Source organism: Cyrtonyx montezumae, unplaced genomic scaffold (assembly GCF_038088225.1).
Source record: "Cyrtonyx montezumae isolate F1298 unplaced genomic scaffold, pur_monq_1.0 scaffold_4, whole genome shotgun sequence".
NCBI classification, from domain to species: Eukaryota; Metazoa; Chordata; class Aves; order Galliformes; family Odontophoridae; genus Cyrtonyx; species Cyrtonyx montezumae.
The window spans coordinates 30,347,988-30,361,863 of NW_027072045.1; the positions used below are offsets into that span (position 1 = coordinate 30,347,988).

At 42.0% G+C, this 13,876-nt stretch overlaps 1 protein-coding gene across 4 annotated transcripts in view; it reads left to right on the forward strand.

Annotated features, from left to right (window-relative positions):
- ZMIZ1 (zinc finger MIZ-type containing 1) overlaps positions 1–13,876 on the forward strand; it is a 325,535-nt gene that overhangs the window by 40,497 nt on the left and 271,162 nt on the right. For all 4 annotated transcript variants that reach the window (XM_065746678.1, XM_065746680.1, XM_065746679.1 and 1 more), the window contains exon 2: positions 5,775–5,898. The gene's annotated coding sequence lies outside the window, so the exon portion shown is untranslated. The remainder of the gene's footprint in view (positions 1–5,774; positions 5,899–13,876) is intronic.

Below are 13,876 nucleotides of genomic sequence, written 5' to 3' on the forward strand. Positions count from 1 at the left end.
TGAGCTGATAAAAGCATTAGGTCTAGTCATAACTCGTCCCGGTAAAGGTTCACAATAGCTTCAAGAGACTGTCTGAGTCTCAGTCACTTTCTGAGCTCCAGCTGTCAGTTCAGTGACAGCCAGGCTGTTCTGCACATTATCTATTTTACAGGATCGCTCACTGGCGAGCAACTTGGGAGTGAAGGCTTCATCTCTGTGAAGTTGCTGGAGGTGTTGCCGTTGACCTTAGTGCTCCTTTTACCCCTGTATGTCCCCAAATCAACATGGATTTCAGGTCACAGTCGTGTCTGTGAGCACTGTGGGGGTGGCGATGGCCATGCTAGGCTGGTGCTGCAGGAGGAGATCCACCCCAAATGGGGTGGGTACGGGCCTTGGTCCCTGAGAGTGTTGCTGCCTGTTCACTGCCAAAGACAGAAGCTTCCTTTCAGCCCTTCTGCTTTGTGTTTTGGCCTCTCTCCCATTGCCAAGAATATTTTTACTCTGCATCAGGGGAAAATGAATTCATGCCTTCAGGATTTGTACTCTTTGCTCTGTGCTATGTGATAGCAACCCAGTGAGATGTGCAAGTGGAAACTGCATTAATGCATTTATACAAGCTGAGAGCTGTTTAAAATTTTTTTTTCCTGTTTAATGACTATCAATAATTTAATGCATTTACTGTATGTTTTTAAGAAATAACACCCATATTACAGGCTTGAGTTTAATAGGCTAAATGATTGAATCTTCAAAAAAAAAAAACAACAACCTATTTTCAGCATGAAATGTATCCTCCTTTTAATTGAGAATAGGACAGATAAGTGGGAAATGGAGCTCACAGCAGATTGCAAGAAATCTGTGTGGATGAACAGGAAGCTGTGAGATTGGCCCTGGCTGCCCGCCTGGCCTTGGCCTTGTGCTCTGGGTCCTGAGTCCTTCAGAAACAGAGCTATTTGGGCTGGGTTATCAGTGTCTTGTCACCTCAGTCGCTTTGTGGGCTGAGCAGCGTATCTTCCAAAGGGTTGCTGCTTTCTCATTCTACCTTGAAGGGGAAAAATAAATGTTTTGTAAAATGATTTTTCCTCTCCTTGTTTCTTGCTAAGGGGGCAGATTTTTAAAGTGATGAGCGTCTTCCCTTGTGCTCGGGTGTGCTGGGGTTGGTGTTTGCCTATAAAACACTTAGAGTAAGATTTTCTAGTGCTGAGTGTGTACCTTTTGTTAGTGGTTAAAAAGTTGTGTTGGTATTTTCAGTATTGGTGGTCGTGGCATTTGAAGACTGATAATTAAAAGTCATGTATAGTTTGATTTGTTTTCATAAGTGTGTTACCTAAGTGCATTTATGTGAATAATGCTTTTGTAAACTTAATTTTTCACAAGGACAAATTTTCACAAGGACCGTTTTTGATGGTTTCTTTTTTCATGACACAAAATATCTGTGTATATTTAAGCTGCAAAATGGATTGTGTCCACTCCTCTAAATAAAAATGTGGATGTTTAATACATTTAAATGAAACTTGTTTGAATTTAATAAGAAGTGTGGTTGTTGTTTAGGAGCTGTATTCTGTATGAATAAAATACAATCTTTATACTTGGGCATCTGTTGATGTCCAGCTTGAATCCCATAGCTTTAATAATACCTGGGCAAGTCAAAAGCAAGCTTGAGATCTGTGTTTTGATTCATGTTTACCATGGTTTTTTTATCCTTTGGGCTATACTTCTCCTGTAATATTTTTCATGACTTTTTTTGAATATTTGTAATAGATGTGAAAGTGAGAGGGAGCGTAAGTGCAGATATCATCCTGGGGAAATAATACTGGTATCTGAAGAAATTTGTTCCTTCACAAATACTCCCAGTCCGGGTTGGGATGTTTACCCTATTCTGTGTGTACAGGCACAGGTGTGTGTACATAAAATAGGGATATGCTTTTATTTCATCTGTAGCTGAATGAGAATTCTTAATTTCTTGCTTAGTCTCTGTTGCTGTAGGCAAGTGTGATGTTGTGTGGGAGTTATTTCACACTGCTTCTGCCTTCTTTCTAGATATTAAAAGAAAGATCAGAGAAGGGAACTCATCTTGAAGGACTGAGGCTCTTGGTTTCGAACCATGGGTTAGGGTCTAGCATCAAGAGCTAGAAGGGGTGGGGGGAAGGCTCAAAGGACACTCAAGCAGACACAGATAGTGTGGCCCCTGGAAGCACATGCCCAGTGCCATCAGGGCTGAAGGTTGCTGCGTGACATACAGCACTGTTCTAAGGGACATTATAACTGAGGTTGAGCAAGAATTTCATCATAGTGGTAAAGAGTATTTTTATCTTTTATTCTTAACTTGTTTATTTTCCACAAGAAGAAATGGAGATTACTTCTTCCTCAGTAGATATTCATGGAATGGTTATTGTATTAGTTGAAGCCTGGAACAAGAAGTTGAAAAAATAAACAGAAGAAATAACACAAAAAATGTTACTGTTAGAAACTTGACCTATTTCTGTTAGTGCACACTGAGTGAGCATGTATTTTACCTGAAGGAAAGTAGCCACTTGGAAAATGAAGACTGAAGAACCTAGAGCAGACTGGTTTTTGTCCCTCTGAAGTGTGCAAGCTGGTGATGATCTACTATTTTATTTTTTTTAACCCTGCTTTGCCTTATAATACAATGTGCACTTTGGCGTGAGAGAGGGTTGCTGTTATATATCTAAGAAGCTCTGATCTAATTCTGTTCTCTAGTTCTTGTGGCAGAGCTAATAGGTGTAAGAGAACTAGGAAATCCAACAATACCGAATGTGATCTAGGCTGGCTGTCCCATGGGATATCCCTTTAGCGGGCCAGTGCCCCAACTGCCATTATCTCCAACTGGGGAGCGAGCTCTTCACCAGCCCTATGGTCCAGGCTGGAAGTGAGGGGAGCTACCTTCCCAAAACTCGTTATTTTCTGAATTTAGATTAAGGCTTAGATCTTGATGAACGATCATTTTACTTGTGAAAAGTGCACTAGCTCTAGTGAATATCTGGAAAGCACATTTCTATGTTGTACCAAAAGGAACGAATTTGGCAACAATCCTTTGGAAAAAGGGTTAATTTTTAGTCAAATTAGTATTTCAGAACAGCTGGTCCAGTTTTAACCTTGGGTTCGAGTATTGCTTGGAATCATGACTTGTGGCGTAAGTACAGTGAGAAGCCATCTCTGGCTGGGGGAATTGAGGGTTGTTTTTATTAAGCTAGATGTAAGAAAGCATCTTGGCTGAATCTGCTGTAGGAGTTGACTCACACTCCATATGAGGGTGTTTGTCTTAACATATGCCTCTTTGCTTATCTACTGTTGATGTCAATGATTTGTTGGGTTCCATGCCGTGTTTTCCAGTTTTATGTTTGTTTCCTTTTCATGCTAGCTGTATACCCAAAACATTTTGACATTTTCCTTATACAGATTATATCTGGTTCTGCCAGAAACTTAGTCAAGTCTCATGGTACAGTAAACCATTTTGCTAGGTTTCTCCAATTAGATTTTGACTTTTAAGTAATGCGTTACTTCACTTTATTTTACTTCATATTTTCATTGCCTGAGGATCTGAGAACAGAACAGTTTCACTTTCTTTGAGAAGAGTGATGCCTGAGTCAAAACTACATCACTAAGTGGTGCTTGTGACAGATTTCCATCTTTCTGAGGGTGCTGCTAATAAACTTCAGAGTTTTGCACTTAGCCACCTTTTTTTGTCACCTTGATTTTATGTCTGACTAAAAATATGCTTCCTCCAAGGCTTGTACATTGACTTAAATTTTTCCCCTCAGCAGTATGAGGATTAAAGTGTAAAAATATTAAGCACTTGAAATGTAACGAATCTATCAACTCCTAGCAGACTTTACCTGACTAGTGTTGGGATCTCTCTTGGAAGAGAGAAAAGCATTTCCTAAAGCATCCTTTTGATTTAACAGTGAAAAGGAAATGATGCAAACTAGATAGAAAACTAGAGGGTGTTTGGGGGCTGTAGTGACCTGGTCTGTGTGGAGCTGCTCTGCCAGTGTTGCATGGGAGGATGCTGGGAGCAGCTCACTGAGAATCACTTCTTGCCATGCCTTCCCACGGAGGGCTGGAGCACACTGCCCCCTCTTGAAGAAAGGTCATGGTCTGAGCACTGCTGCTGTGGGCTCCTGTTTATGCACAAAGGATGACGAAGCCTGTCAAGGGTAGGGATGCCTAGGAGGGATGTAGGACAGGAACGAGATGGAATTAGCCTGTGTGGGAAGATTTTCCTTCAGGGAAATGGGCTGGGAAGGCAGAGCTTTGAGCAGGTAAATATGTCAGGTTCCCTTCTGCATTGCTGGATGTTGCAAGACCTATCTGTGGCGAGTATAATAAAACAGAAGAGGCTTTGAGTTGCTAATCTCATTCTTTTTCTCCTTAGTGCACGTTATTCCTGTATTTTTATTTTTTTTCCTGTGATCTTTACTTAGTTTTTCATTGTTTATTTACACTGCCACTGTTCATGAATTCTTTAAATCATCGCCTATCTAGAGGGGAATCTGGACAGAATTATTCTTGCAGCTTTAAGTCTTGCTGACAGGAGGAGAGAAGAGCAGAGCTGTTGTCCCCTAGAGAAATGTAGGAACTGTGGCCATTTGGAATTGGACAGACGTGGTCGTCTTGGAGGGAGATGTTTTTTTCTGGAAGTTCTGCATTTTCTTTTTTTCTGCATCTGTGTGGCCCCTTGTGCAGAATCGCTCTGGGGAAGACCAGGATCTGTGCTGTACAAGTGGGATAATTGTCTTCTGAGGGATGGAGAGGTGTGTAGGAATGTGGCATAAACTCTTTTTGATGTTTTGAGGACTCGCATTTGGATTTTCTGTGGGACAGAAAAGGGTAGAGTTTTCTGTGTGAGTATGAGCTAACAAAATGTGACGGAGAACAGACTGGATGCATTTCTCTTTGTTCATTCCCTGTGGAAAACTGTGAGTGGATTGCCATTTCCTCAGATACATTAATGGCTTGCATGCATCCTTCCACTTGATTTGCCTGCCTTTTATCAGAGGCAGGTACTGGAGGTAGGGAGGGGCCCATTAATTCTGTGTATCTGTAAGTTTCCTTAAATTCGTGGTCAGAGTGGGGTAAAGAGTGTCTGAGATATGGTCTGAGGTATGGGATTGTGGTTTATGGCAGCGAGGCAGGAGAAAAATGGATTTCTAGATGTTATCTTTCTTCGCGAGAAGGCTGTTTTGTTTCCTTTCCAATCCTTTTGGCTTTTTTTTTTAATTGAAAGATTCAAAATTTCCAGACTTGATGTTGTTTTAGGACAGTAAGTTATTTTGAGGAGGAAGAGTTACTTTAAGAAGAAGAAACAGAAATGATGACTGGTTGCACATCTCATAATTCATAAGCACTTGAATGTCAGTGTATGCCTGTATGTTGAGCATGCAAGTTGGAATATGCCTTTTGACAACTATTTTGATAGTAAAAACTGTTCATTTGAATCTTTAGAGATGTGGGAGTGAGCTTGACTGAAGCTTATTTTCTACTTTAGATAGAATGAGGGCTCAAAAATATTTATAGAGGGGACTTCTTATCCCATTCTAGTATGGGTGAATCCACTTCCATTCTTACCTTTTTCTTAGTAGTAGCTGACTCAGCCTTCATATCCATGCTTTCATATGGCGATGATAGGAGGAGACAGGACAGCTCAAGCAGATGCTTTGGGACTGGAGAAGAAGAGGCACGGTAGTTTGTCCAAGGAATTGTAATCTGTAGCGTCTTAACAAACAAAAAAACCCCTAATATTTTTGTTTTATTATTATTATTATTTTTTAATTTAGGAAATACCATTGTGCTGAGGAGGAAAACAACACCCTGCTCCTTCCTTCTGGCTCCTCCTCCCCTTCTCCTTGCTGAATTTGAAGCTCCAGGAATGTTTTAATTGGCGGCGGCCTCTTCAGAAAGGTAAGAGGTAATGATGTGTTCTCTGAGGTGACTTGCTTGCTTGGTTCTTCCTGGAAACAAGGGAAGCAGCTTGTCTATGTAGAGCTGAGACAAGTCTCTTGTTTAACACAGGATTGCCCTTCTGCTGTCTTTAACAGTCTCATGCAAACAGAAGCTTTGCACACTTCTTGGTCCACTTCTGGGTGCAGGATACAGTCCCTGCAAAAATTGGAAGAGGAGATGCATTTTAAATGCTTGCAAGGAAATAGTAGATAATGTAACTGTTATACTGCTGACTGGTTGAATCTTATTCTGACTGTCAGCTTAGACGAGAAGACAGTGAGTTAGGTGTAGAGGAGCAGAGTTGAACAATGGTGTCTCATAACGTTTTCCTTCTATTGTTATTTTTTTTTAACCAGTCTCTTCTGAGGTTTTCAGTGGTTTCATGGCTGTTTGTACTGCTGGTAGATAAGACATAAACCAGCTGGAACATCAGCTCCATATCTGAATGTTTTGTGAAGAGTTGGAGACATTCTGCAGTTCCCCACCTCTCCAGGCTTTGTTTTGGGGAGAAGTGAAAAACCTGTTAGGTGAGAGTTCAAGTGCAGCATGTTCTTTGTAGTACCTTCTAAGCAATTAAATGTTGTAGTTATATCTGATGGTGTATGATCTGCATCGTTCCTACCACAAAATTTGTCATCTTATACAAAAGAGAGAAGCTTACTTACAAGAATCATAGAGCAGAATGAGGTGCTTGAGCAGACTGGAGTAAGTTGCTGGACAAATTGCATGTATGCTTTGGTAGCAAACATCTGTGTTCAGGTTATTTGCTCAGGAACTGAATGTGGTGCTTCAGGATGTTGCTTTCCATTGCAATTTTGTGTTAGAGAAAATTCTTCTTGTAGTGGAGGCAGTGTCTCCTGTTTAGACATCAGCTGGTGCAGTTCAGCTTAATACTTTTGCATAGCACTGAAAGGGGGCTTATGCTAACTTGTCTAGTTTGGGAATATGGGAGGCCAATGCATGATGTACATTTTTCTTCCAGATTTTCTCGGCGGTACTAACCTTTGTGAGGGGCTTGGGGAGACATTGCAATGCAATAATGTCTTAAATTGCACCAGTGAGATTTGTCAGAGTTCATTTGTCAGATGCCTCAGACTAAGTACACTAACTTATAAAGGATAAGCTGCAGACAGGTAATGTGCCTCGGGATGCTCTTTCTCTTTCTCCATCTCATTCTTGATGGTGTAAAGCCAAACTAAGTCTTTATTGAATGGCCGCCACCAGCTGCCTGACTACCTTCTGCAATTAAAGCTAATGACCTAATGGGCAAATGTTTCTTGGAGACCTTCAGCTGAAATGGAGACAAGGAGAAACATACAGACCAGCTAAAGGGTTCTCAAGGAGTTTGCAATTTCCCCAGGGCCCCGTCTGTGTAATTACCTGTCTATCGCTTTGTCTTCTATCTTTTAATGCAGGAGGAGTGTCAGACTCCAGGCTGCTAATCTTTGTTACTATGGAAAGGCTGTTTACACTCCTCTTCTTTCACTTCAGAAATGGCAATCGTTGGTCCTCAGCTGGTTCAATGAATTTAACTTAAAAATGGTTGATAGCTTTTCTCCTCGGTGCCAGACTAAATAATGCAGCCAACTGTGCTGTCACAGGCAGGCATTGCCTCTGCCACTGCAGTGTTGTAAGGAGGAACCCACAGAAGCTGCCTGGTGGCTTTTTGAACCCATTTTCTCCTAGACAAGCGAAGGGCTCTGTAAAACTCTTTTGAAATGCACAGTCTTGGGGCACACTGAGACATGGGAGCCTTGGCTGAACTGCAGGTGCGAAGGAAAGCTGTTGTTAAGATTTGTAGCTCCAGCTGAGTTTTTGTACAGTTACTGAATGCCTTCAAATTCCCTGGGCTTGGGGCTGAGGGAAGCCAAGACTCCGCAAGCTGCTTTGCAGGACCCTGGGCATCAGCTGCTGCTGCTGCCTCCTACCCAGCACACGCCTCGCACAGTGATTTGCAGCAGAGGCAAGTGCCTCTATTCTATTTGTTGGGCTGTTGTGCAACCTCTCTGTTGCTTCTTCTCTTCAGCTTGAGATAGCTGTTTTTCCCTCTCACAACACTGGGAATTTGGAGGGGAGTCCTCACCTGCTGCTCCCCAGCATGCAGTTCCTGAGTCACACTGTCAGGCATACTGCCCTTGCTCTCCTTTCTGTGACAGCAGTGTGAGGGAGACCATCCCCATGTAGCATGGTGTCCCCTCTGGGGCTCCTGCAGCAGCTCGCACCCAAGAAATTCATGCTGTTTAGTCCCTTTGCCTTTCACCTTTCAAGCAGTGAAAGGCAAGGGGAGGAAAGTCTGCTGTGACAGTGACATTGGAGAACCCAAGCCAAAGGAAATTGTTGCCTGTGTCACACCAGAGGAGAGGCAGGAAAGGTGGGGACAGGGAGGCTCCTGCCCCGATCCCAGTGTAGAATGGGAACAGAAGAGAGGGCAGGGACAGGGCAGCAGCGGATCAGGTTGACTGGAGGCCTGCAGATTGGTACATCTTCACTGCACTTAATGCTGGGCTTCCCTCCCTGTCTTTAACTAGATGTGTGCAGAGATTGTTTTCAGGTTTGTGTTCCTTGAAAGAGCAGCCATATCTCAATTTGGATGGTTTCAGAAATCGTATGCTGATTTTGAAAGAACTTTTGTCCTCCTTATTCTTCTCCCTGTCCCCCCCCCTTTTTTTTTTTTGCCCTCTCATTTGTATCAACCTGAGCCATCTCCAAAGGAAAGGTGACACTGCTGCCAGCTAGCATTTCAGGTGGCTGGGCTGGCTGTTAGCAGTGTGCCTCTAACAACCCACCCACCTGTGGGAAACTTACCCTCTTTGTTTGTATTTCTCTTTTCATATATAAATCAAGGTCATAACTCTTAAGCCTGCATAGAGCTTTTCAACAAGATATTTATTTCAAGTCCCCTCCCCTCTCCTTTTTTCCCCAAATCCTTTGAGAAGCTTTGAGTACAACCACTGAATGAGAAATCTTTAAAAAAAAAAAAAAAGTAAAATATCAGTTTTAAACGCACAAAGTTTCAGAACTGTAGAGAACTTCTTTCTTGCTGGGCTAGTGGGATGCTTGTGGGGACCAGCTGCAGCACACCTCCTGCTGTACAACAGTGGTTGCCAGGGCTGTGAAGGGGTATCCCTGCTCTGCCTGGAGCTCCACTGTACTAGAGTCTTGTCAGATGTAAGGCAAGTCAGTGGGAAGCCGTGTGTGATAAGGAAATTTTGTCTAGAAAGCCTGTACCAATCTGAACTGAGTAAACTTGCACTGGGAAGTTCTTCTGAAATGTCTGGGTCTGGTGCTGATGGCCTTGAAAGCCAGATGAACTGCATCAGTGACTCCTAGTAAGTTAGTGCACTGTATGTGATGCAAACCAGACTTCTCCTTGGTGCCTTCTCACATGCAGGGCTGTCTGGTTGGACTGTGAGTATCAGGCTTATGTTTAGGTTATCAGCTGTAAAGCATGCTCTTCTCTTGAGAGAAGCCATGGTTTTCAGTAATTTCGGTACTATTTTAGGTATAGTTTTCCTTGATATGGAGCAGGAAGTGAGACCTGTGTCTTTAGGTGAACCAGGCTTTTTGATCTACCCCTCCCTCAAACCAGGAACCTGTTATGGTTTTAGGCCTAATGATCTTTCCATCCTCTCCATGAGCGTTTTTGAAAAAGAAAGGATGCTCTCTTTTTAGTCAGAGAAAGGGGAAAAAGGGAAGGTTTTTATCTTCTCAGGAACTTTCAAGTATTCATAAAATCAATTGAATAGAGGCAGAAATGAGGCATATGAAGTAAAACACTGTTTGCCAGCAAAATGAGCAGCTCTCTAATTTCAATCTTCAGACACTTGGCTAAAGAAGAGTAACATAAGCTTTTGCTGCTAGAAATTGAGAATTTGGCGGTAGTGTGCAACTGTAAAATCTGTAGGCATAAAGTGTAGCAGAATCTGTCTTTATTCCTATACTGTACATAGTATTTGGCTTGGGAGAAAGTTCTTTGCTCTCTAAGAAAGTCGAGGATATGGATGGAACTGACTGCCATTTCTGCATCATTTTTTAAAGCTGTGTTTTATTCAGGAAAGACAAATTAATTGTGTGGACTGATGGTGCTGTTTTTTCCCCCTTGTTTCTCGCAGCTCTCAATGTTTACCTGGCTCTTTCTTCTTTCCAAAGCCTGTGGTCATAACAGTGAGAAGCAGGAGTTTATTAATCCATACATTTCAGCAAGGAAATTGAGCCTTGGATAAGATTTTGGGTTGTGGGACCTTTTCTTTTTCACTTACCTTAAGAGCATTTGTGGTATGCCTGAAGTCTACTGGGGGCTGACAAGCCAAAGGGCCCAGTAAGGTACTATTGGTACAGGGAGAATGGAGAATCAAAGGAGAACGATGGAAGTATACAAGTGGTTCACCAGTGTCACATTAATAGAATTCTCAAATCAAGTGTTCATTTACTTTAACCAGAGGTTAATTAATCAGAGTGAGTAGATAAAATGATAAGCTTCTTTTAATGAAGTGAAGCCATTTTATTAGCAGTAAGCAAAATGCAGACTATTTGGTCTCTGGCACATGTGGTTTGGATGGGGATTGTGGTTTGCTACCAGCTGTGGAGTGCAGTAGCTGTGTGTCTGTATTCTGTGGCCAATTCAGAATGTAGATGAAATCAGATTAGAAGTAGGTATACCATTTAAAAACAGGAACGTTCCTTTTAGATCTCAGTGTGCACTAGTTCAGTGTTTACTAACTGTCATACTTAGGATGTTGATATTTTTCCTTGCAGACAGCAGGCTTTACACAAGCACAGCAAGGAAGCAAAACCTGTGTGTGGCTTTAGGAGAGTGGCCCTTCTAGAAAGGAAGCAAGATGATCCTGCCTGGAAACTGCTAGCATAGCCCCATAGCTGTCAGCAGCTGTCTTCCAACCTACAGCTTACAGGCAGAAATACTCCAGGGAGGTGGTACCTGTGTCTTTCACTCAGGTGGAGGGTGGAGGCCCACCTGTCACTGGCTGTTAAGCTGAAGTAAACTTGCTTACCCTTGTTCAAAAGATCTGTCCTCAGTGGTGCCTGTGTGCCCCTGCCATGTTCCCCAGCATCTATTTTGGAAAGCTGTATGAGCTGCTGATGTGCTGCAAAGTGCATGGCAATGCAGGGCTGTAACTGCAAATACCAATGGAGCTGTCTACTAAGTGGACGACAAAAGGAATGCACATTTGTGAAGAGACAAATCTCTGGAATGCTGAAGTCAGTGCTGGGCTATATTGAATTAGCTCAAATATCCACTCTTCAGCTTGAAATTAACTTATAAACATAACACATAAAGATCCTTTTTAAAATACAACTCGAAACAGTAGTTTGTTGTCAGAATCACCTCAAAGGCAAAAACCCTTAGAAATTCATCACATGGTAAGGTTACTGTGTTTGTTTGAACTGGAGGAGTTCTGCTGGTAGGCTTGATGTGACTTGATGATAGGATGCTGGCAAGTAAATCATGTGCTACCTCACTCTCCCCCTCCCCGAGCCCTTGTGTAACACAGCCCACTTCCCACCGTCATTCAAGTGTCAATGCCTTCACCTCAAAAGGAGCTGGCAGTTCCCTAGTTCAGCAGTGTAAAAGGTCTTGTGTTCTTAAGTGAGATGAGAGTGCTGCTGTGGAGGGAACCTCTCAAAAAAGCTTCTGAAGAGTAGTACGGGGAAAGGCTGCTGAGATCCTTGCAAGTGCACTGGCAATTTTTGCCTTTACCTTGAAATGAACTGGAATCAAACTTGTGAAGGAAAAACTACTGTTCAGGTGAAGGTGTGGTCACTGGCTTCAGAAGCTGGGTTTTGCTTCTTATCCTCTTTAGGAATGCAGCCTGCTATTCTATCTGTGCAACTGCAATGCAGGTCTGTTGTTTATGGTATGCATTGAATCCCTATTAGGCTTTCTGGTTTTTTTTTTAACAATTTTTTGTTACAAGTCCCAAAGAAGTACAACTTCTGGGTATGTGAAACAGCTAAATAAAATAAAATGAAAAATGGTGGCCCTTGCTTTTATACTGAAAAGATGAGGTTAACACCTTCTGAAAACCCTGTAAATATTTGACTGGCTATTTGGCTGTACTGCCCAGCTGGTTAATGCTTAACATGAGTGCTCTGAAGCACACGGCATAGGTTGTGAGCTGAGGCTCTCAATGTGTGCAGCAGTTCCATGTGAAGATGTCTGTCCTCCAGCCCCAACACCCCTGGAAGCGCATGCAGGAGGAGACAGCTGAATGAGAGCTGTGCTGGCTTCAGGCAAAGCCAGCTGAGCACAGTTCAGTGATGGTGACATTGGTCTGAGCTGTCCCAGCTGAATTCCTCTTCTGTGCTGCTTTTGCTGGTCCAGCACTGGTGTGGTAATTAATTCCTCACTTCTAAATGATGGTGAGCATCTGAGGCTGTAATACTCTATTGCTACCTATAAATATGGAAGAAGACTTTTGTGCATAAGTAGAAATGGGAGTGAATTGTCATGGGTCACTGAGGAGGAGTAGTCTAGAGGTCAGTGACAAGTCTGGAACAAAGCATATTAGAAATCTTAAGAAATTGTAGCTTCTGGTGCCTGTCATAGCTTGCTTTTAAAATATTCCTGTCCTGCACTGTATTGCTGCAATTTTCTGAATGAAAGATTTTCTAGCAATGGAAAGTTATCGTACAGATCAAACAGAAGAATGCTTGCAGCTTTATGAACAAAATGAATGAAGGTTTCCTTCCTCATTTTAAGTGAACTTAATCAGTGCAAGACAGCTTTTCTTTTTCTGATGTAAAGATTGCTCATTCATAACATCGTACCATTTCAGTCCTTCCAAGTGGTAGGAGCCTTAAATGTCACTGCAAAATGGGAGAACATCCTTTCAGAGAACCTCAGTACCTGAAAAGACCTGAAACATTTAAAAATAAGAACCATCAATAGCCAGTTATAAAAAAAAGTATAGGTGAAGTGTCTATACTGTATGGTAATTGTATCCGTTATTGCTGTTAGATGAGGATCCCAGCAATCTGTTGGTGTGATTTAGAGATGTGCACAGGATAGTCCAGTAACTGCCAGAAGTCACTGCCCCACCTACTGCTCCATCAGATGGAAATTAGCAAGACCACGGTGATTGGAAAATTAACCTATTTTATGGCATTAAACTCCAACCCTTTCCATAACTGCATTTATTTACTTATTACCAGAAATTGACAAATGGATTTTTTTAATAGCTTAATAATCTAAGACTATTTACCCAATCTAGCAAATCTGTGTAGGCTTTAAAAATACTTGGAGTCATAGCCAATTTCCAGAGGAACTGCCTGGCTGTATTGGCATTGGTAAATCAAGGAAGTTAGGGAAAAAAAACCTAACAACCTTATAGATGGAGAAACAAAGCATGCTACTGTCTCCAGAGCACATACAGAGGATGATTAATGCACCTGAAGGTGTAACTGAGAGTGGTGCTATTTGGTTGTGTGGCATTGTGCTGTCTCTTGGTGACTGGTAAGATTTTGTTTGTTTGTTTTTTGGTATTCCTGGGAGTCTAGACCTGACATAAGAAAATCAGTGGTTAGGACTCAAATTTAATGTGCTTGGTGTGCAAATTCTTGATTTCAGAAGACTGGAAATAGTTGTGTATCATGTTTGAAGATTGTAGTTCTGTTTTACTTTTTAATATTCAGAATCTGAAACAGGATATTTCCTTTCAGCCGCTGTTAGTCCTCATGTATTTAGTGCATCTCAGTTAACTGTGGCTACTTTATACCTTATGTCAATACCTTGGTAGGAAGTATCTTTTAATGATGAAAGTCTGTTGGGCCACTACAAATGTCAGCCCTATATTTCTTGCTTAATGTGTGGATGCACGGAAAAGCAAAGTTATTTCCCTACAGTCCCCAGTCAAGCAAATGACATAGGTGGGAACAGAACTGAGATATCCTGGTGTTCATTCCCCTGTTACAGTTACTA